At 39.1% G+C, this 24,903-nt stretch overlaps 1 long non-coding RNA gene across 9 annotated transcripts in view; it reads right to left on the bottom strand.

The window, feature by feature from the left end:
* The window catches only part of LOC112987055 (uncharacterized), a 155,825-nt gene that overhangs the window by 123,005 nt on the left and 7,917 nt on the right, over positions 1–24,903 (bottom strand). Inside the window, exon 3 of one of the 9 annotated variants that reach the window (XR_010385944.1) lies at positions 2,876–3,062. The exons of 6 other annotated variants lie outside the window; for them this stretch is intronic. This is a non-coding gene — a long non-coding RNA (uncharacterized LOC112987055). Of the gene's footprint in view, positions 1–2,875; positions 3,063–16,277; positions 18,212–21,120; positions 21,174–24,903 lie in introns of those variants that run through there. 2 more of the 9 variants (XR_003260174.2, XR_010385945.1) reach the window with 2 other exon arrangements.

The raw sequence follows: 24,903 nt of genomic DNA, 5'->3' as shown, positions 1-24,903 counted from the left end.
CATTTACCCTGAATAACTCACTTTTTCCCCATTCTGGTGCCTTTGTTGTTTATTGTGTTTGCTAATTGTTTGCCAATGGCTATGCATTCACATTCAGGAAAAAGGTTTTTAATCTGACAAGACTAATGCATGTTAAGTAAAAAACAGTGGAAACAAAATACCATAAGGCAAGCTATGTGCAGTCAAGCATGGCCTGTAGTCTAGTGCTAACCTTGCCAAGTTTATGTTGTGATAAAACTCTATTTTATTTCTAAAGCAAGAGAGTGGAGGAGTGTTGGCTATTCTGTTGTAAAAAAACCTAGAGTTGATGAAAATAAGGATTTCCTTTCCATGAGATATTCCAAAATGTGGAGGGAAAAATGTTCCACCTTGTCCCAAAACATCTTCAGAAATTTCAAAGCTTCTTGAAAAGAGAAAATCCCAGTGACATTTCATTTTGAAATCATGACAGCATTTCATTACAGTCATTTGAGATCAAATTTCTACCAAGAGCACAAGCAAACACAGCTCTCGTGTGTCACTCAGCAAATCTGAAAACCCCTGGACTGCTCATCTCTAGGGCAGAGGACAGGATGGGCTCTTCCAGGGGTGCCAACCTAAGGCTGCATCACAGGTGGATGGCCAAGCATACAAGTGGGCAAACTGACAAACTTCTGATAGAAATCTGTCTGGCAGGCAAGTTTTGCAGCCCTCCTATTAAGAAAACTTCCCCATCTGTCCCCCCAAAAGATTCCCAGATCAGTATTTTCCTGCAAGTTGATTTCATGCTGTTGATTTCAAGTTTTCCAACAGAAAAAAAATCAATTTGGAAATTTCTGAACAGCTCTAGCAAAAATGGTAACATAAAGCCAGGCATTATTCGGATTTCTTTTTGTTACTCCACATCCCTTGCTTTTCTTTTGGGTGATTACATTTTCCTTGCAGACAACCTATTAGATCCTATTACCTCTCATTTCCCTTACATAGCAGCTCCCACTGATCTTGAGTTCTGAATCAGGTCCTTCATATCTCATCCCTTTGCTCAGTCTTTAATGGCCAATGCTTTTTGCCTCTCTAATCTTCCAAACTAATTCAGCTGTTTCTTAAAAATACATAGCTTCCTTTAATGCTGTGAAGAAGTTTTTGATATTCTCTAGGAAAGGAACATTTACCTCACAGTGGTATATTAGAACAGCTAGTTTTGTAATCATCTTGTTCAAACTATGCTAAAAATATTCAGATACCGAATTGGGAAAGATGTAGCTAACTACTGTGCACTGTGCTATAATGGGACCGTGCTCTGAACTGACTGGTATTACTAAAAGGCTAAGATCCCCTTGGAGTCCTTATAAACCATTGCTGGTTGACAGTGACTGATGATGGTGTGTATTAGCTTTCTATGCTAGTACAGCTTTTCTAATAATTCTCACCTTACATTAAAAATCTCACCACATTTGAGTCAAATTTTCTATCATGTCTCCCAAAGCACCTCAGACTGAATACATGTGAAATACCAAGCACATATTGCTGTCGGATAGGCAGTTTTTCATGTGATGAATATTGTGAGCTGAAATTTTTACTTCAAGTTTGTTGAAACTCTTTCCTACTCTGAAATATATTTAATTCCAGATGTGTGCACCTCCCATCATTTGTCATGGGTGACCTCTGAAAGGCTATAGGATTTGGTCAAACACATGCTTCCTCAGAGGGTGCATCTCTTTTCCTATTTCTGATTTCTAAAAATATTAATTGGAAATACTTTCAAGACTATATGTTTTTCTGCAGGTAGTATTTTCATTCAAGAAATGTGTAAACCTCCACTCTTCGTGAAGGAAGTTGGCTGGCTATACGTATTCATAGCATGTCATAGCTCAAACACCTGCAACTCAGATACTTACGGGTTTTGGATGATCCCTTAATGAATTTGATTCCATAGGGTACATCTAAGCTACACAAAGTCTAACTTCCATATGCTGTCCGACAATATCACTTAAAGAGAAACTCTTCTCACATGTCTCAAATCAATGTTGGAGAAGCGGCTCCATAGGAATTCAGATCGGAAGAATAATTTGGTGTCATCTTGAGAGCTGTCGAGCACAAAGGATGACCAAAATAGATACAGCTCTCTTCCAGCACATTATGGTTACCATATGTGATATAGGAAGTATATAACACTCAATGACAATGCCTAGTGCAGCACAAACAACAGGAACCTTTCCCACCAATATATTATTACAACTCATGAACTAATTTCTCAGCTGTGTTTGCAACCCTTCACACTCTCTATGAATAATCAAACCCTTGAATTTTAAGAGCACAGATATTAATTAAAAGTGAATCTATAGATCATTTGCTGAAAGTATTTGGTGGTGGTGGTGTTTTTAATGCTGTCATCTAAAGATAGGATTTCAAATATGGTGTAGGATCCATGAGTTAACTATATGTGACAAGGTCTATTGCCAGGGCATGACTAGGGTAAAAGGTCTTAAGGTGATCGGCTGAAGAGCCAAAGGTCCATTGGGAAGGGTCACAGTCAGCTGGGGTTCATTGGCTTCCTAGGAACCAGCCTGGAGCAGCAAGAAAGGAGAGAAAGGGGAAGGCAGCTTTTGATAAGAGAAGATCCAGTAATGCATTTTTTGGAGCACAATGAAATTCAAGGAATAGGGTTTGATCTTTTGTTGTAATAATGGGATTTCTATAGTTTTTTGTTTTTATCCTTTTTCTAGAACCAAAATATCCTTGTTTTCATCTTAATGGGGCTTCCTGAGAACTCAGTGGTGAGGAATACAGACAACTGATTTTTTTGTACAGACAGGAAAATACAAATGCTGTTAAAGTTTTTGGATCGTTACTGGATGGAAGAGAATATAATCATATTCACAATTAGACAGACAAGAGAAGTAGCATATAGTATTCATACCTTCAAGTGTATTTTGTTATGGGGGGATTCTGTGGGTCTTCCAAGATGCAGGCAGTTTATTTCCCTCAGAGAGTGAAGGCTGCTAGTGGACTGTAACTAGATTTGGTGCACAGGAGGACTTCTGTGGGTGATTTCCTAAGGGGATTATGGAAGAAGACATTTCCTAAAAACAGGAGAAAAATGAATCTTCATCCTGCGTGAGCCATGGATAAAATAACAAAGATCAGAGATCTTAACTTCCTGAAAGAATTTGACTAATTAGCTGCAATTTGCTTTTAGCTAGCATGCAGCACTGATCTGCGGCAAGTCACGTCATGCTATCATTTCAAGCAGTAACCTGATAAACTCCTTAGCGTGATGGTCCCATTATATCTACAGAATTGGCAGCCTGCTTCAGCTAGCTTTGTACAAGCCTGGAGAAGGAGAGGCATGTCACTCTTGTCATTCAACTGTACCATGCCACAAAGTAGATTACAAGGGAATGCTAATTTTTATAAATGCCACAGGCTGGCACCTACCTGGAGCACGGTATAACTCCTGTCTGGGGTGTGTTATAAAAACTGGAGGAAGGAAAGAGATGAGTTGTGCCCATGAAAGTCTGGCTCTTGCCTGGATATGGGACTAAAATAGCACTGAGAGGCATGGCCTGAACTGGAAATTTTTCCCAAGAACATAAGTATAGATGCAGTTATTGATAAATATCTATAACTAATCCTGTAAAATGTACTATAATATTGCCAAGGCTATGATCTTACTGCAGTTCTGTCCAGAATGATTACAGCAGAACTAGTGTGCAACCTCCTCATGAAAGATAAAAAATCTGCTATATGTGGCCTCTATCTACCTCCACAAATACAGGTCCTTCTTACTCACTCTCTACCTAGGCTGGATTTCAGGCTTTAAATTTATTGTGGCTAAACAAAGACTCCAGCAAAAATTTTAGTGGCCTCCTGGAGTCCTCAGCAAGTGCTTCTGCAGACACACGAAACAAGATCAGAGCCTATTCCACAGAGAAAACTGGAGGAGGCAGGCAAAAGCTGAAAAATAAGAACCAAAACTTTGTATTTTCTTGCTGAATGATTAGGAAGGACCATGAATTGTTTGAGGTCCTGCTGCCAGGCCTCAGCCAATGGCTCAGACAATATAGATGTCTGCCTGTGTACTGTCATCCTGGACAGAAGGGCAGTAGAGAAAGGCTCTGTTATTTATGTGAAATCAAAAGTAAAAAACAAATCTTACTCAGGTGAGAAATCTGATCTGTGCATCTGACTAGAGACATTCAGTGTTCCTTATTTAAAGACTGGATTGTCTGGGGAACTACTTACTCCCTTTTACAGGAGAGACTAAGAGAAATATTCAGTCCTAGAAGAAGCTTTCAAAGATCAAAGACAGCTGAGGGAAAAGGGTCAAGTGATAACTCTTGCTAGTGTGGAATAAGAGCAAAGGTAGGCAGAGGAAGGATGATTCAGAGGGCAGGTGCTGGGCTCCCCTGTGAATGCCTGGGGAAGCTGCAAGAAACATGGAAAGAAGCATGGAGCTGTAGGCTGGGGTTGGCAGTGTTTGGGCAACAGTCGCTCACCCTGTGTCACAGCTACCAAAGGAAGAAAAAGGCAGCATCATCTGCAGTGTCTGTCAGCCACTAACTGCTGTGTTTGTGATTATACTACCTGATCAACGACCCATTTGATTGCAGCTGGATTGGGAAACCAGCTACTGTTGCTGCCAGTGAAGATAAGCAGCAGTGTTAAACTGGAGATGTGTGGCTGACTGCTAGTGAGGTGTGTGCTGAGGCCAGCGGGCAACTGCTGGCTGTTGATAGGAAACCCACAAAAAGAGAAATGTCACTGCTCGGATACCAACAGCCCTGGCACACGAGGAGAACCCTTCAGTGTTGGGCTGCAGAGCAGTGCAAACCATGACCACAGCGGTGTCAGCAACGAGTGAGGAGGGTACTGCTTCAGACTCCGTGCAGTATGCTGTCAAACAGCAAATAGAAAGTTAGCAGAAGCGATTAAATTCAGAATTGCATTAACTTTGGGGGATATACTTGAGGCCAGTTCTAGTTGGGAGCTCTCTGTAGAAATTTTTGTCCTATGTGTCAAAGTACCTGATGAAGGAACTTAGTGTAAATCATATACTTATGAGCTACAGAGTAGGGAGTGACTGCTTGAAACCATTCAGCAAAGGCTGGCTCCTAGCTCTGTAAGTCCCAGCTCAAACTGTTTGCTGAACTACACTGACTCCCTGGAAAGTGGCACATTTTAACCTCTTGTAATTCACATTTAATTAGCATTATCAGCTCAATAGCACTGAGAAAACTTCATGATAAAGGGAGGAGCTGAACTGAACATAATCACTGACCTGAGCATGGAAGAGTTTCTAATCAATACGTTCAGGACAAAAGCCCTCACTCTGTGCAACGTCAAAATAGTTTTGATACTAGATGAGCCTTCCAGTTGAGGTTTTGCCACTCTGCTTTGCAAGTATTGCTGGACACACTGCCAGCTTTAAACGTGTGACCCCACAGCAGGCTTCCGTTCAACTGCGTGGATCTGTCACTTCGGTAACTGAAATAACTGATAGCCGTACTGGGTTAGCACTCATCCATGTATGGGATGACATGGGGTAATTATGCACTTTCTGACAGTGTTTGTCACAAGTGTCTTCTGAGAGTAAAGAAACAGTAATAAACCTTTCCCCTCGAGGTTTTTTTCTTGTGAAGGGAAGGTTTGGAACTTATTCCAACTTATTTGGAAGTTCAGGATTGGGGCACAGTTTTTACTTTCTGAATTGTGTACTGAGTTGTGTACTGGAGTCAACATTATGCAATACAGAATAGGTTGGGGAACTTGAGTCATTCTCCAAAGCAAGAAACTTTCTTGCACTTGCAATTAACTGCTGGCATGATCCCTTCCTTTTGACAGCTAAGTCCCTTACTGTGGACTGCATAAAGGGAAGGCATTAGAAAAAAAAATCAGTCTTCTTGCATTAACACAAGATGATTGAGGGAGAGAGAAATTTTTAGGAATGTTAATAATTTATGTATGACACGAGGTGAGGAAGAACACTTTGTATTCCATCCGTTTCTGCCTGAACAATTCTCACGTTGTCATCCTGTTCCCTGCTAAAACAAATGCTAAGCATTTCTAATGGCCAATAAACCTCATCACATTGTTCAGAGCATTTCCAAAATCCAGTTTCCACTTACATCAAGTAGTCTGATGTTATATTTCTCTCCCAGAAAAAATCCCAATGAGTTTCACTGAAAGAACACCCCGAATCCTGCTTAACTACTGCTATTACAAAGAAAACAAATCTAAGGAATATATGTTGATTATGAATTATATTAATAAATCACCAAGATGTCATATGGATGTGACTGGCTGATTTGATGCATCATTCATGCTGCTTTTGCAACTCTGCATTAAGAACTACATTGAGCAGACAGGGAATGGTGAGAAGCTGACAGTACTGGGTTACTAGAGATATATTAACTCTTTCAACATAAATAAAAATGACTGAAAGACTTGGAAGTAGGACTAGAAAGTGCTATGTTGGCTTAGTAACATAATAAACATTTTATTTCAGTGCTGGTCTCATTTTATAATTGAAGATCAGCTTGAAATGTCATAGAAGGTGAAAAACAAAGCATTTGAGGTCTGTGATAGTTTTAAGTATATTTTCTATTAACAGTTTTGGGAAGTTTCTTGAGAGAATGGTTATTTGCCAAAAATACCATTTAAGTGAGAGATGGCAAACAGAGTAGGTGAAAGCAATATGAAAAAGAAACTTCAGACTAGGTCTTCTTGTGGTCAATATCTTTGAAAATTGAAAACCTAAGACCCTGTTCTCTTTTAGGCAATGAGCAACTTTAGTTGTTGATTCAAGTGGAAGATCTGAAAGAGTTTCAAAGTACTCTAGAGCAGTAATACGTATGCACCTCACACTGATATAAATGGCAGGAAGTTATGTAAAGAGCTGCAATCCAGGGTTTCTGTCACGATGTATAGCTAGATTCATCCATTTAGCCAGGTAAGTCGTGTAGATTCAATCCCCAAAGAGTTGTTCATTGAAACTGAATTTCATGTAGCTGTTCTTTAATTATGTATGGACAGGCATGAGGAGCAGGCTAATTTTGCACATTACCTCAGAGCTGACTAAACCAGGGACTCAAGCCATTCATTGTTACTCATTCAATTGGGAAAGTTAAATATGATACAAAGTGTGCTGGATGGTGTCTGGCTGTACTCTCTCCAACCTCTATGGGACATTTGCCAATGACATCAGCGGGTGGGGACTGGACCCTCAATCTCCATTCTCCAGCGCTAGTTTCTTTATTTGCATTTGTCAGCTCTGCCTACAAATGAACAAGTCATGTTCTTCATGTCTATTTTTTTTTCCTAAGCAACAGAGCTTATATATACTTTCTATGCACCATTCCCGTTAATTTCAGAAGATAAATGCCTCATGCCTTGCAGATAAGGGGAGTTCTCTTGCCTTTATAAGCAGAGTTTCACCTGTTTATACCTTTATAAACAGGTTTTACTGGAATGACCCAGAACTGGAGAGGGACAGATACATACTAGTCGTAGAACAGCTAAACCATTCTGGAAGCAATTGCTTTTGATAGGTAGTGCTACACAGGGCAATTCACTGTTACAAAAGTCATTGCATTGGGGAAGCCTAGCGCTTGGTATTGCTGAGGCAGCTCCTCTTCCTCTGCATCAATCTGCTATTGTGTTAGTGATATGGGTAATGGTTTTGTGATGGACGACCTTGTAAAAGTTTAGACAGATTGACTTATAATAGTTACTCAGCTAATGTAGAAATCAATTGATAAGATAAAGTGAAAGAAGTTCTGCTTTTGTAGCTTGTTTATAATTTACTGATGCAAAGACTTCCAAGTTGCCTGATCCAGAAAAAAGGAGACATGTTAAAATAGGAAGCCATATTGTGCCTTCTGGCTTTTACAGTATGGAAGAGACAATGATTACCAGTATAGTGGCTATTAGAGAAGATGGGGAATTTTCTAACAGAACATTTCTCTGTCAAAACATGCTAATTCAATGAAAGCAGAATGCTTCATTTGGAGTTCATTGTTTTTGCAGTTTTCTACCATTACAACCAGATTTCTCATTAAATATCTTATTTTCTATTTAAAAAAAAAAATCCAAATTGTAATGAGGCATTTTGATAAGACTGAAATTAACACAGTGATAAAAAAACCAAAAACCTTGGGGGTTTAAAAATTCACTCCACAATAAATTTTACTTTTTTTTGGTCTTATTTCATTCCACAGTCTGATTCCTGCCCCTCTTGATTAGCTGTGATTCTGGCCTCTGCCCATCATATTTGCATTGGAAATGCTTCCAAACTCAATTGGAGAGTCAAGTTGTAAAAAGCCATCTTCTAGTTGGTTGGTTAGTACATCTTGTTTTGTCATCTGTTTCTTTAGTGGAGAAAACTCCATAAACTTACAGTTGCTCTGTTGTAAAAAAGAATGGGCATTAGTCCACTTTGCTTTGAAATTCTGATTCTAGATTAATTCTCCTTTTTAGTGCCAACAAAGCACAGGCATTTTTCAAATCAACTTTTAAAATATGAGCAGCCTTTTTGTAATTAGTATTTATAGCATCTATTTAAACCTATTGAATCCCTATTCTCCCACCTGACAAGCTTGATGGATTCACACATGCTACGTGTCCTGAAAGCTGAACATATTTTCTGGCAGTCTTCTGCTACAGACAGAAAATGGAACTCCTGGTGATGGGATCAAAGCCAAAGAAAAAAATCTGAACAGAGAAGCATCTACTTAAGAAACAGTAGCAAATCTGAGGCAGAAGTATTGGCAGCAATAGATTATGTTGTACAATACCCTGTACTGGGAGCCGAGATTCAGCAAAGTTCCATTTCTGCTGAAACATAATGCAGGCCCTACGTTCTTTCAAAGTACAATAAGGTGCTTTAAACAATTCAGATTATAGTGAATGCCTGCTTCTAATAAAAAGCTCTCTCTCTGCACAAGGCCTGAGTAAGCAAGCATGGCATTTACCTCCCTCTGTACCCTATAACCTGTCTGGCATTGTAACCTATACACTGGGACAGGTGTCCAGATCTCCACTCTCAGAGATCCAGTGGCTTCGTTCTGGCTTACCTATGCCCTGGAGTAGTATCACCAAGACCTCATATAGCATAATCTATAATCATGTTTAGGAAAACAAAACAGATTGAATAGACAGGTCATTCAATGTTTCTGACTTAAAACAACTGATTTAAAAAAGAAATAGCTTTTGTCCTAAATTTAGGATGAACAAGTACCCCCTCTATCAGAAAGACAGAGCCTTTCTATTTATCCCACCTATAATGTACTAAAAATCAGCTTACCATTCAGCTGATTACTGTATCTGCAGTTTGAACTCTTTTTTTCCATTTCCAAACCCATAAACTGACTTATAAGGCTGAAGTCCTTGTGGGACTGCAACTAGAAAATGAGCAATAGCAGTCCTGTTCTACTATTGCAAGGTCTGCATAGATTTAGGTGAGGATGCTTGATAGGAATAGGATTAGTTCTTTTTTATTAAAATACTTTTAAAACTGGACATAGGGCAGTGAAAGTAATACTCCTTTTCCACCAGAAAGGCTTGTAAAACTCCTTGGGAAAAGCTGAAGTCTGCTGTAGGCATTTTCTCACCCGTGTAGCTCCACCCAGCAACTGAAAATGTGATTCCAAATGGTGTTTACTAAAATGCAGAACAATGCATGCTGTGAATAGAAAAAGTTTCATACTAGTGGCGTTTGTGTGTATTCTAGGAAGGGATATACTATTTAAAGAAGTCACAATGTCATAAAGAGATGGTGAGTGGTATATAATCTGTGCATGCCTACAGTTCATGCAGGCAAATATCAAGTCCTTTTAAGTATTTCAGATGAGAGTATTTTAATTTATTTATAAACCTCACATACTCTGGAATTTTATTAGTCTGCATTCCACTCCCAGGAACAAGTTCCAAAGAGCTACAGGAGTACAGAAAAACATAAAGGGGACTGCTATTTTGGGACTGAATACAGGGCCTAAAAAGTCAGGTCACTGAATGAGGGGTTATGGCCTCTTAAAGAAAAAACAGTATCAGGTACAGGAGAGCACTGTCTGCTTTATAACTAGAGGCATGATGCAGCACTATGTACATGAATGAGAGAAAGGCAAAGGACTAGACAAGTCTGCAGTTGGTCTTAGTAGAGGGTAAGGCTGATACCAGTGGGAACCTAAACATTTTGGCTCAGTTCCCTCTGTCATCTCAGTCGTGAAATCCCTCTAACACTTCAAGAACCAAATGTGATGTTTTTCTACTTTCAAGTCAAAGTGAAAATATAAAAAAGAGAATGATATACAGCCTAAATTTCAGCCCCATATTTCCATGCCTGAGCTTCTCTCAGCACTAACTGTAAAACTCACATATCTGCATTTGCCTCTCAGTTTATAGTCCAAAGATTAGAATGGTAGAAATCATCATCCAGCAAAGGAAAAATAACCTCTTTAAAGCTGCTCATTTTGCTCAGCTCAAGCTTTCAGGCTTCAACATTATTTTCTTTTTCATATTTGAAGAATTGTGACAGGAATATTATATCTGCTGTCTGAAAGAATAGCCTACAGATCCATATATTCCATAGCTACCCTTCTTCAGGAGGTATGTCATGTTTATCTCAGAATGCCATTCTTCTATACCTTACTACAAGTGCTTCACTGTGAAACTGTCCTCAAGCCATTTATAGCCACCTGTGAGTCAAAGAATTTGAGTTCAAGAAATCTGGATGGTAACAATTTATCTAGGACACCTGTCATTTCAAGATCTGTCTGTAAGGAACCTGACACTCAGCAGGACATGGCAAGGCTACGCACACTGAAATGCCACTGCGACTGCAGTGTTCCTGTAGCTGCCATACTGGAGCAATGGCAGGGGAAAGAAGAGCAGTAACCTTTGCTCTCTAAGGACACGTCTGTCTGCAGAATGCTGCCTGATTTGTGTCTACCATGTATGTTAAACATCCAGTAAATCTGATCTGGTTTTGGCATTTGACATTTTGGCATCTGATTTTGGCATTTGACATTTTGGCATCTGATTCTGGCATTTGGTGACTTCAAGATCAATTCAGGTTAGTTTGTTGTCCCTTCTAAATAGCTGTCAGTTCTTGGATACAGTTACATCTTTTGTAGATACTTTGCAAGAGGATACTTACATTCTATAAATGAAAGGTAGACTAAACAAACTGAAATGAGTTTTATCTTGGAAATTATATGCCCAGCACAGAATTCAGACCTGCTGCACAATTCCACACTACCCTACAAACAGGTCTTGAATTTACTTAGTTGCAAAAATAAATCAATTATCAATTCATCAATCACCTATCACTGGCAAGGTAGAGTAAAAGAGAACTAAACTAGGATCTGCACTGTATAAAGAAGAATCAGCATCTCCACATCAAGAAATTACTTCCATGGCAAGGGAGTGATATTAGTCAGAGACAGGGACCATTTACTTTCCAACTGTATTTGTCTTTCTGAGCAATTTCTGAACAAAAATTAGATAGCACTTGAATTTTAATTAACTGTACTTATGCCTTTCCATCACTGGCAAACAGTGTTTGACCAGTGTTGCAGACAGTTGCCTGCAATAATATAATCACCGAAAATGAGCTTGCCAAGGGATCTCAAGAGACTGTCTAGTCCAATACCTTGCTTTGAAGCAGGAGAAATATGCCTTCATTGTTCATGCCAGAGGTTTGTCTTGCATGTTCAGTAAAAGGCGGGGTGGGAAAGACCTTAGGGAGAATGGCAGAAAAGGAATGTTGTTATCAACTGCTAAGAACTGAGTTACAGGATGTATCCACTGCACATCCCAGTCTTTGGAGGTGATTATGTAGTGAAAAATGAGGTTCACCTCTTAACATTGACTGTCCTGCAGTACTTCTTCGGTCCATGTCTTTCACACTTAAAATTATTTATTAATAAAGATGTGGCCCAGTTTCTCCACTTCTTTGCATGTTTTTGAGCAAGGATTATGTGATGGCTACAAAATGCACGGTGCATCAATACATTCTATGGATGGCCACAAAAATTAAGAGGATAAACAATCTTTGAGGATTTAAGTTCAAAGAAGAAATTAGCCTAAATCCCTTTTATCCTTTCTGTCCTACTCCCCACAAATAGATTCAAGACATGTTCATCTCATCCCTTTCATTCAGAAACAGCTATTTTAGCTGTTGCTACATCCAGCTTGATAGTAGTATGCTTGGTTGGTTGGCATGTTACCTTTAGGAAACTTTGCTCACAGTCTACAATTTCGGGCCTGCTGGTCCTTCTCCCTCAGCTCAGAAGTAGGTTTCTTTCATCCTTCACTTTGTTTAAGCCCTACAATTTTCACTGAAAAAAAAAAAAGAACGCTCCAAGCCTTCTGAAACTCAGCTCTCTGACACTGTCTTTTTGAAGTTAGACACACACACACACACACACACACACACACACACACACAGATCTAAAGCTGGTAAAAATGATTGCACTGCATTTAATCAGAACACTACTACTAATCTGAGTTGTGCTCCTAGAGAGTCTAGAGGAAAGTTGCACTCAATTCTATTTCTTCATGGGTGATTTTATATGTTCTTAATTATTTGTATATCTAAACTCTTGCCCCAACAAACTAACATGTTTATGGCCCATTAGCCAAAATGCAATACCATAATACTTGGATAGATCATGTCTTACTACAAACTCTACCTCTAACTAGAAAACCAAGTGTGTCATGAGAAGTTCCTCCATGTCATATGACTGGACTGGCAGAAAACTTGCTAAGCTGTCTTTTCAGAAACACAATACTTTCCATGAACTTTATTTCACCTGTGTTAACATTACTGGTATCAAACACCTGACAAATGAACTGCCAAGGCACAATTAATTGAATACCTAAAAAGCGCCAAGAACATTAAAGCGGGGCTAACAACAAATACCTGTAAAGGCTAAAAATGATACGTTCTGTGCCTTCCATTGAGAAATTGGATCAAATTCAGAAAGAAGTCATGGAAAGAGATGTGCTTGGGCAGAGGAAAGGTTTATGACAATGTAATATTGAAACATAAATACTAAGTAGAATCAGTCAGGCAAAAGTGTCAGTGATACTATTTGAAGAACTGCTGCTACTCCTAATAAGTAAGAGTGAAACCTCACTATTTATCTCCTGTTTGGTGAAGCAGTGATAAAACTTTCAACTGTGATATCTGATGCATGTCCAGTTAACACATTTGTAGTTGCATGTCTATATATAATAGCCTGTTAGCAGTTTAACACTATACCAAATCACGATGAGTCTCAATGAAGCTGTTTATTTTCAGTCTAAGTATGACTGAACACTCTATATAGCAGTCAATGGAGCCAGTTTAGACTTGCTGAGAATCTGGCCCGAAATTCTTAGTCTTAGCTATTCTGGTGAGAAATCTATTTTCAGCAATATGTAGACTGAAAAAAACCTTGTGTCACACAGTAACTATATTTAACCAGAAACACAAATAAGGTAACTTCCCAGCCAAACAAAGATGCATCATTAATGACAGATACAAAGATAAAGATAACACAGAATGTTTTTAAATAAGCCAGTCCCCTAATATGGACTCAGCATATTTTCCTCCTGCAAAGCTTTTTGCAGAGGTAAGTCATTAGTTATTGACAGCCCATTCTGATATTAATTTTAAAAAACTGTCTTGGTTTCTGCAATGCAAAGGCTCAGCAAAGGGTACCAAATCTGTGGAAAACAGGGTAATAAGAACAAACCCTGAGGATGAAAAAACCCTTTACAGAAAGGTGTAGGAGTAACTTTGTTTACCTCAGCAGCCCTGTGTTTCTGTGGGTAGACAGTCAAACCCAGAGACCACATTTTAAAGGGGTCTGTAGCTGTTTTTTCCTTGAACATATGCAATTCATACCACATGTGTCCATCTGTAGGATAATGCCCAAAGTTAATCTGCTCTTGATGCTAGGCCTAGCATTTGCATGCACAAGTGATATGCAGGGACCCATTTGCACTTACATATGTAGAAGATGACATTTTGAAAAACTGGCTTCTAGAATCATTCCTTCTGTGAATGTTATGCAGCCATCTGTACAAAAGTAGCAACCAAATACTTTGCCATCAGCAGTGTGCTAGCCTTTCAGATGTGACTGGTAGGAAGGGTTTTTTTTCCCCCTTTGTCCATACTTCGTTTCAACAGAAAATTGGGTTTTTCACTAATAAAATTTTCAACATAATGTTAGAAATGTAAGTTTTCAGCAGAATCCTTCCTTTTCTCACCTCTGCCAAATATGATTGATCTGATAGATGCTATGCATGTTCATGCCCTGTGACTTCAGTTTTCTCTGTGGTATTGTGATCAGGGATTCTTGTGACACATTCTAGCAGCTCATCAAGACAAGTGTGATCTCATGAGGGACTGTGGCTTACAAAGAGAAGCATCACCGCAGATAGCACAACAGCATTTTGGAAAAAAAAATCAGCATTCTCTTTCTTCTCCCACACAAGAGAAATCCAATGAGGAAAGAATTTTCTTTCAAATTCATTTTCAGTGAATCTGAAAATCCAAACTTGCCACATGAAGGTACATCATTCTTCCAGGTGGGAACTGTTCCAGAAGAAAGAAGGTTTTTTTCAGAGAAAATTATTGTGACAGATTGTCAAAGAGATTTCTTTGCATTAAGATCAATGTAAAGTCAGCTGCTTAAACCAGGTACAAACTGGTCAGTGCTCTGCTCTCAATAAAATATGCTGTGACTTGATCAATGGTGTGGATGGACGAAGTATGCAATGAAAGAGGCATGAAGGGCAGGACCTCGGATGATGAGAACCACATGTGGAATCCACGGGTCACGCACTATGCAAAATGCCCAACATGTTAAACCTCTCAGAGGTTACACTGTTCGGACTCTGCAGTAAGCCTAGTTACAAATATTAAATACGCATGGTGCATGTTAGATTACATCTGACTCAAATAACCAAACATGGGTGATGGCCAATGAGAGAAGCCATCACAGACTCATGAAAACAACAGCGTGGCAATTTTCCAAAATATGCTGAAATAGCACACATGCTAGGACAGGTGTTCTCTACCTCCTCAAACTGTGCCAGAGAAGTTAATTAGAAAAGTGGAACAGTAACTTCTATTTGTCATATTAATCTTTGTAAATATTCATTCCATTTTATCCTTCCTCAGTATTTTATGGGAGCAAAATCATGTGTGTACACATATACACAGAACAGCGAAAGATGGCATTTTTTCAATGAAGCATAATCACTTATATATTCTTTCAATCTTCTGCTGGCTATACTCTGTGCACAAAAACAATGAAACTGTTTATATAAAGAGAGTTGGAGTAATTGAGAACAAAAAAATAGAATGAAAAGGCCTTCTACACTTTACCCATGTATTTGGGATAAATTTTGCTCTCAGTTACATAATTACTGGTATCTGTTGAATCAAAGTATTTACCCATGAAGCTGAAAAAAAAAATTACTCCTCCTAAGGAAATGTTGCTGCAAACCAACACCTCTATAGGGAAGAAATGTTGTGTTAGACTTAACAGCCAAGATGCCTGACAAAGTCTATGTTCCCTTTAAGAGGAGATATTTAACATCTGACATTTTTTCTTCCCTCTTTCCTTCACATCTTGCCTTTACAAGAATACTGAATGCAAGAGAAAAGCAATCATATCCCACTATGGTAGTGCTTTTTTCTCCCATCCCACTTTCACAGCATTTTATACATGCTTTTTGATATGCTGAATTATTGCAAGACAGGATGCAAGACAATGACAAAACATGATCTAGAAGCCAGCGGACTTGGAATTTTGTTTTGTATATGTTTGAAAAGTGCATTTTAGCTCCCAGTCCTCAACTAACAGCTGAAATCTGTCAGTAATGCTTTGTTGTTGTTACCAGAAACCTTTTTGAGTCAGGTTTTAGGGAAAGACGACATCAGGTAGGTGACAGCTTTTATGAAGTATATATTTAAAATCATTTCCCCCATTTTACACTGACATCCATTTCCATAGAAACAGAGGGGGAAATGGACCATTAGCATCCACAAGTCAATTTAAGCTACAATCAGTCAATTTCTATCACTGAAAAAGACTTTGAATTAGTGAAAATAGCAGTTTTAAAATGACCCTTAAAAAATCTTTTAAAGTATTTTTCTGTACTAGCTAATCTCAGTCTTGGTGGAAGAGAGTCACAAAGGCCACTTAGAGCCAGCAGAGAAGCAGAAGGTGAGGATAAGAACTCTAGGTCATATGCAACAGCTGAAGTAAAAAGCAAAACAAAAGGCAGCTGAAACCTCAGGGTACTAAAGCCCCAGAATTTAAAAGTCAGTTTAATATTGCATAGACTTGCTTTAATACAGTGACTTTTTAGTATCTTTATTTGAAAACCAAATTCTGAAATCCCTTTAACTGCTGCAAATACACTCTTCAAGAATCAACTTTCCTTGGATAGGTGCACTTACAGGAGAGAAGCAGACATCTAGGTCACAAGGATATTTGGTTAATAATCATGTATGTTGTGATATGTTGTTACATCAATGCAGTCTATCCACGAAGGCGTAAAAGATGCAATTCCAAAGTATCCTTTGCTATGCAATTGTAGAATGATGAGTTACAAGAATGCTAGACTCAAGGTCTCTTGAGATTATGGCTTAGCAGTATGGTACAGATATGAACCTCACACTACTTTTATCGTGGCGTAGCTCCATTGCCGTTAATGATATTTCTCCTGCTCTCTAAGCATGATAAGCTTCCTTTGTGGGAAATCAAGGCAATCAAAACTAGTTTTGCAGTGGCTGCTTTCAAGCTTAAGTGTGTGTGTATTGTGCCCTATTTGCACATTATATCAACCACAACATTCTATCGCCATTTTTGCCCTGTCTTTTGTATGCAGTTTATAGTCTCTAGGTGTTCTTTATGGAGTGTGTACCCACTGTGCAAGGCTTTAAAACCATCAGCTAGAAATCTGTACTGCAAAATCATACTTTTACTTGGAGATAGAGCAGTAACATTTCTGCATAGCATTTTGGATGCCTAGGGCTCAGTAGTTGCTCCTTTCTTTGGATGAGTTTGACTCTCTCCACAGATGGTTAAAGGATGAAAATTACATACTTAGTGGAGTTTTTTTTCAGGAATTCTGCCTGATTTCTACAGTGCATTGATATAAAGGTCAAATTCCATCAGCTTCTGCCAGAGAATTCTCCGAATTTTGTTGCTTTTTTTTTTTTTTTTCCAAGACACACAGTAAAACAGAACACTTGCCTTAAAAAATGTTCCAACTTTGGGGAAATTTCTTAATTTATTTTCTTCCAAACTAAGCATTACCTTTGTATAGTATTTGTTGACTTCTGTATTTAGCTCCTTTATTTTGCATTTAGTCTTCAGCATTGGGTTGAGTCCTTTTTTTTCAGTCTCCAAAGCGCTCAGAAGTGAAAAAGAACATCGTGTTCCTGCAGACTGCCCAGGACACATGCTTCACAGCTATGCCAAGTTTGCAGCTGACCAATTGGCCTACATCGCAAGAAGACTCATTTTCAAAATTTACAATCGTTTTTTTTAATGTGTGCCAGATAGGCCGATTCACTGTGAGACTTCTTTGATTTTATTGACGTTTAGAGCCTCATCCAGTTCCCAGTGAAGTCAATGGGTGCCTTTCCAATCCGCGTAGCAGTACTTGGATGAACCCGTAAGTGGGCAGAACTTTTTCCTGTCACCTATTTTACCCTCTGAGACATTCAAAAGATCACCGGTCCCTCATTTTGTGATGTTGGATAATGGTATTAATCCTGGAATTTACAGAATGTGAAATTGCCAAATTAGAATATGCAACTGGCTTAAACTAACAAATTCCACACATTATGCCTCTCATGGAAATGGCAATGCTAATGCTAATGGTGTTATTCTGTTTGATTTGTTCCAGAAATAATGTGTGCCTTTTAAGATCCTTAAGTCCTGCTCCCTGAATGTGGTTGGCTTGTCCGGATGAAGGGAATACATGAACAAGCAAACTTTCGGTATCATTAGTAGAATTTTTATAAGAGTGGAAGCAGGCATAATTCAACCATAAAATGTTTTCATTAGAATTCAATGTCTGAAACTATTTCAGACTGAACATTTCAGTTTACAGAGCATATAAACAGACTTCTGAAACTCAGCATTTGCAACGATGAAATCATAAGCTGGAAGACTCCAGATCCAGATGACATTTGAATCTGTAGCCAACAACAGCATCCACTCTGCAAAGTAAAACCAACAGGGGAGCAGCAATATTAGTACATGCACTTTAAGCACAAGAAGCCTGTATACTGTAGATGCCCTGAAGCCACTTGTCAGATAAATGCAAAAGAAAAGTAAAAATAATAAGAAGAAAAGAACTGAGAAGTTCAGGGCTTTCCATTCCAATCAATCACCCAAATATAAGTGGGAAATGAAAGGAAATGAAATGGAATAATGCCTCTCCCCATTTGCTAGGGAAATTCTTTTAGCAAGCTGAAACACTGCCATACTGGTACAGCATACATGAAGAGGAAGGAGGTGGAAAGATATCTTATTCACTGAAAGAACTGGACTTTTTGGTGCCCTACGTTCCTCTTCCCATCTGGGTCTCATCCTCCTTTATCCCTGGGCCATTACAAGGAAATATGCAGAAGAGACAGAAATTACAAAGATCAATTCTTAGAAGAAAAGAAAGGAGTATCTGACCCATAGAAGAGTCAGCACACACCACTCCTCCTCCTACACTTCTGGTGAAAGATCACAAACTTCTAATGATTCCAACAGATTTGAAATTGTCATTCTCAGGAATTTCTGGTGTCTGAATTCAGGGCTGCTTAGGACCCTAGATTTGTTAAATTGATAGATCTTTGTGCACATTAATTTGTCACAGGACTGTTCACTCCAGAAAATTATTAGACCAGCACTCCCGACAACAAAAATGTCCAAAAATGGACAACAAAAAGTTGTCTGTTGTGTGTCACAAAAGGATGTGATGTCTGAAATGGAGCTAAATTAAGGCGACATATCAAGAAAAGCTTTTAGTAGTGATGTCTACTGGCACATGAAATGCTACCCCAAATGTATCAGTGGGAGAATCACTTATATTGCTACTGCTGAGGGCACTTGAGAATAAGCTACATGGATAGGCTTTATTTTGGCATGAAGAGCATGAACTCAAAGTGTAACAGGTCCTTTCCATCTCCACTTTCTTCACAATTTAACATAATTGAAGGTGTATTGTTAGAAAAACTGGCAAAAGGTACAGAAGTGTTTTTCTACATTTCTGTAAAGAATAGGGGAATACTGTGGAATCCTAATCATAATCCTGACATTATAGTTAAGAGGAGCACTGCCTAATACCAAGCAAGTATGGAAGACTCCAGAAAGAAAGGAAGAATAGATCTTCCCCAAAAAACAAGCATGGGGAGGATAAAAATCTATGACACTGCTATCACTTACATTTGATAGTTTTCTTTGTAAAATGTGTTTCATTCTCAGTTGTTAGTATTGTTTCCCAAAGAGGAAAAAAAAAGCCAGTCATAAAAAGCTGACAGAATTGTCCTGTCTCAAATAAAATGAGAAGAGAAGGCCAAAACCAGGAAAAGCAATAGACCAAAATACCTGAATAAGTTTCTTCCACAAGAGATTATACTTTTCCATTTACCAACTACACCTGTGAGAAGGAAGGCTGCACAAAATATCCTCAGAACAATGCACTGGTAAGGCCAGTGCATTGATTTGCCCCTGCAGTCACCAGGACTGCAGTTACAGTCACACTGCTGATCTTTAAATGGAAGCATGAACTGAACTGCAAGGCAAATGGAAATGGCCCTAGAATGTGACAACACAACTGGCTCCTCTGAAATCCTAACTGAGGTCACAATGATACTTGTTTTGATCATAAAATCCCCTCTTTAGGAATATTTATGAAAAAATGAGCCAAATTCTCCTTTTAGCTTATTTGTAGCAATGGTGTTTTGAATCCTATAACAGAAGCAGATAAATGCTCAATTAATAAATGAATGGTTATTTTTCTGAAATAATATCAGGTTTCATATGGGCGAATAATTTGTTTGGAAAGTTGCTGATAAAAGTCCTAGACACAGAAGAGGAACTTGTAACTAGCTCCTTGCTCAATTACTTTTACTTTCAGCACTGCCTCAGATAATATTCATACATTGCCCACTGAAGAATTCCAGTTCTCTTTGAAGAGATAAGCATACCCACTGCCAAGATGTTCTCATAAAAGATTAAAGTTCCTTTCCATATCAACAACAAATTAGTCATTCATTTTCACACTGTTGCACTTTGGAATCAGAAAAATATAAATTATTAAATATTTTTATACTCCACTTACAAAAGCAACTATTTAAGTTAATTGCTAATTTGAGTGTGGCTTAAAAACAAATGAGAAAATGTACTGTAAATGTTAGCACTCAAATACATAAAATGGATTCTACCAGGAACAATATTAGTACTTAACTGTATTTGGGGAATAATTCATGATAGGAATAAGTCTTAATACAAACAGAGTTATTGCAAACTTCATTTTCCTACATAGTAGTATAAAAACGGATCAAGATATTTAAGATACTCTTTCTGCATTGCAGATGCCTTATAACTAAGACTGTATTTTCTTTCCTCCTGTAGTGGAAGGTATTTTTACTGGCAGACACAAGAGTATAGTTATATGCACTTGTGCCTATTAAGAAACCTGTGTGGTAACCCAATGACAAAATTCAGTGAAATCTTATCTATTGACAAGATGAATAATTATGACATGAATATTTAACACTAACTTCATAACATCCCAGAAAGGGAATCCTTTAAACAGATCTGTCTGCATTACACTCTTTTACCAGCAATGAACTGAGATACATAAATAACCTAGTGGCATAAATAAATGCATGCTGGTTCACTTCAGGTGAGGATTAACAAGCAGGCTTCAGTAGGGCTCGGCACAACCACATGGCACTAGGTGATTTAGTTCCTTTGTGGGACAGGATATTACAATAGTTTTCTATGGAATAAAATGTCCTTTCATACAGAAAGGGTAGGTCCTGAGATTACAAGGAATGTTTAATGGAATGTATTCTACCTGGAGTTATGATCCAAAGCAGTGGACACATCTAAAACGAACATCAGTCAGCAACTTTGTGGCATGATGTAGAGGACTGTGCCTGCCTCTTAAAGGAGTCAGTTCTATGAATTAAAAATTATATTACATTATTTATGAAATAAAAATTATAGTAAAGCCACCACAGAGAATGTTCTTTTTTTTTTTTTCTTATTCATGAATCAAACTCCCATCGGACTGAGTTGGTGATCCATCACAGTGCCACATCAGGATCTTGTCCAACTCTTCTGTAGATAAGGCGGCTCCAGCACACAGGCAGTGGCCAGATGAGGTGGACAGAACTAAACAGAAGCACAATCTTTTATACTTTCCACTCAGACTAACAGTGTAAAGAAAGGCTGGTGTAAAGCCAGGACTGTTGGACTGGCAAAGACATAGATCCACCACATCAGACCTATGTTCCATGGGCACATATGGGAAGAAAGAAGTTGTAAGCTAATTCTGCTGTTATCATGGATCAGGTGCAGGATGGAGTTCATATGCAAAGCGTGAGCACACCTGCCACAGACTGGCCATGTAGGTTCCTAGCAAGTTTCTCAGCTTCGCTCTGCTTTCTCTCAGCAGATCTGTGTATGTTGCTTGACGCATCCTGAAAGAAAAGTCACTGCTACTAGCCAGAGTCTAACTGCAGGGCAAGCGCCAGGACTCATGCTCCTCATCCTGGAAGCCCACAGTTTGATCCTAAGTCTGACTCTTAGTAACCACCTTTTACAAACAGCCCTGGAGCTGGTAGTCTCCACTTCCCTACTCTACCAAACTGCACCAGTGAATCAAGGTCAAGTTGCAAGTAAATCCCAATAATGCCTACCAGTGAGCAAGGAGTAGAAATAGCACTGCAAGAGTTTCCAGGATTGGGCATGAGCAGTGTAGAAGCTGTATGGGGCACAGAAGGGGAGCCGGTTATCCACAGTGCAATCATGACCAAGTATGAAAACCAATGGAATCACTCCTGTACAAACCAAAGCAGAATCTGGTCCAAGCCCTCTACGTACCTTTCACCACACAGCTCTGTGGAGCGGGCCTGTTTTTGCAATGCCTGCTCCAAAGGAAAGCAGAGCTGGGGCTTGGATCCCAGCATCGTATCTCTCCACAGGGCAGATGCCAATGAAAAACAAGAGCAGTGGATCACGCCTGTTACTCCAGCACTGATACCAAACCTTCAGTCAAACTACTGAAGGGATCTGCTTTTCTCCTGGAAATGGTTACAGGAGACGTTTTTTCTCCCTTTTCTATAATCACACTGGCCTCATCACCCAGCATAGGCATGATGCCATATGTAAGCAGTCTCAAGGAGGTCTCGTTTGACTAAGACAGCCAGGGAAGCGGACTGAAAACCCTGCTGTCTTCATGGAGGGAGGGAGGACTCTTCAAGAAACACTGAAGCTTCAGAATGAATACTGGTGTGGGAAATAAAAACCTTTATTTCAGAATACCTCCAAAAACTAACTCCCTACTGCTTTTACTTGCCAAGGCTGACTAAGATCCCATAAAGCGCTGATATTATATGAAATATAGCACTATGAAGGAAACAAACTCACCAGGCTTACTGGAATTATTTAATTCCTGTTTTAGCTGTTACACTACTACATGGGGCCCAGATACATAGATCAGGCATCCATCCAGCTTGTTCCTGCTCCCACTATAAGTGCTGGAAGAAAATCAAGTTTTAACGGACTATGTTATATGACCACAGTCCTGACAGAGAGATGTCAAGCTTTATTAAAGGATCCAGAATATATTATATTCTCCAACACACAATAAGGTAAGATTTCCAGCCCACAGTACAAAACATCTATAGACTATAAGCTCCTTGACTTTTCTTTTAAACAAGTGGGGTGATTTTTTTTTTAATTCATTATTCCATAACCCAAGAACTGAAATGCTATTCTAAACATCCTCTGCATTATTTTGTAGATCAACAGCAATCAAAGAAAACCCATAGTTAAAGACATAGGTGAAATTCACAGTGATTCAAAGTGGGTTATCTGGGTTACAAATTAAACCAGCCCCATCTTCTCCCAGCTCTCCTGAGTGCAATACCATGGTGCAGCACATACAACACAACATGCACTGCTCACCCAGACCTCCCTCTGCCTGCTTCTTCTGAAAGCAAAATCACTCTCTAAGGAGAGCTGCTTACAACTTCTTTCAAAGGCAAAGGTACCACACATACTCCTATAACAATTTCCATGTGGCTTATATTAGCCACATTTTTGCTCTCCAGCTTCTTCTATTTTGCTGTTATTACAAGCAACAAAGCCAGCTGTAACTAGACTGAGGCAGGTAATGCAGGTAAGGCATATCACAGGCTCACCCAAATTAGAGCTTCTCTGGGTGACACTGAAGTCCTGAATGCTTAAATTACTGTAGACCTAAATGCCTCTGCACTGAACAATGTACAGACTTTAAAGAGAAGTCACCCTTGCAGGGATACTCGCCCTCCCTGGACCACCATTTTCTGCCTTCTGGCCTTCCAGAGAAAAAGGATCATCATCCGCAGGTGCTGCATGGCAGTCTGAGAAGGGGGATTAGCTTCCCACAGTCCAGCCCTTTGGCAGTTTTGAGTTCAGGAACATACAACAGCAGCCACAGTTTCAGAACATGTCACACAGCTGTAATAGCACTTCCTCTCATGAGCTCCTAAGAAAAGGTTTGCTGTACCAGCAATTCTTCTGTATTGCTTTTAACTGTGACGGCCCTTACGGTGCACTTCACCATATCAGTCTGTTCTTACACTCTCTATACATTCTCAGAAGAGTTGCTCCAAAAGATGTTCACTTCTCCAATGGTCTTTTTGTTATATCCAAGCCATCAGCACCTTCTCTTTCTAGAAGGACTCATGAAAGTCAGACCATTTTTCCTGTGTCACATCTAAGACTTTTTTTTAATATGTTGACTGTTGTCTCAATCCATTTCTGTACTGAGTTCAGCCTATTTCTTATGTCTTCGAGGCTGTCATGAGACACACTGCATGATCAGACTTACGATATGACACAGCTGATGAACTATAACTTCCCTAAATTCCTTTACTTTAAAAAGTGATGCTTTAGGAAGCAGGCCAGAGGGCAATGCCATCTCTTAAGGAGCTGGTGAGCTAACCATAAACCACAGCTGCATCACATCAAGCGATCTCTTCAGCAGCCATTTGCACTTCATAACATGGCTTCTGCTTCAGGCTGCCTGCACAGTCAAACAAGGGCAGTGACAAAGCAAACCCTGCTCTGGACAACATAACTCACTTTCATCATGATCTCAGGGGATCATGGTATCTTTGCACCAGCCACTGATTTTTGCTTGCCATCCAAACCCATGCCCATTCAAAAAAAAAAAAAAAAAAAATCCCCAACCCCCTAAACAAGTACCAAATACTGCCTGAGACTACATGGCTCTGTTCTAGGAGTTTTTCCCCCTCTTGTAAAAGTTGTTAGGAAATACTCTTGTTCCAAAGTGCATTTCATAGCAGAAGCTATATACAAGTGAAGTATTTGTTCTCATATGAAACGTGCAACAACAACGTACAAATTGGTGGATAAAGGGCAGAGACTATCAGCCTTATCTTTGAATTTCCATGCTTTTCCTCAGACCCCAAAACCTTACTTTAAAACAGTGGTTTTCTTTCCCCCCCCCTTTTTTTTTTGTGGTTTAACAGATAAAGTCATAATGGGAGGAGGTTTTACCGCTTCTGCTGCATGTAAAAACATTAAATTATTCTGTTACTCTGAGGCTCACTGATAGGATGAAGATGCCAACTGAACACTAAGGATAGCGTTTTCTTGCTCTGCCAGTAACAGAGGG

Source organism: Dromaius novaehollandiae, chromosome Z (genome assembly GCF_036370855.1).
Source record: "Dromaius novaehollandiae isolate bDroNov1 chromosome Z, bDroNov1.hap1, whole genome shotgun sequence".
Taxonomy (NCBI): Eukaryota; Metazoa; Chordata; class Aves; order Casuariiformes; family Dromaiidae; genus Dromaius; species Dromaius novaehollandiae.
This window is presented reverse-complemented; position numbering and strand designations above follow the sequence as displayed.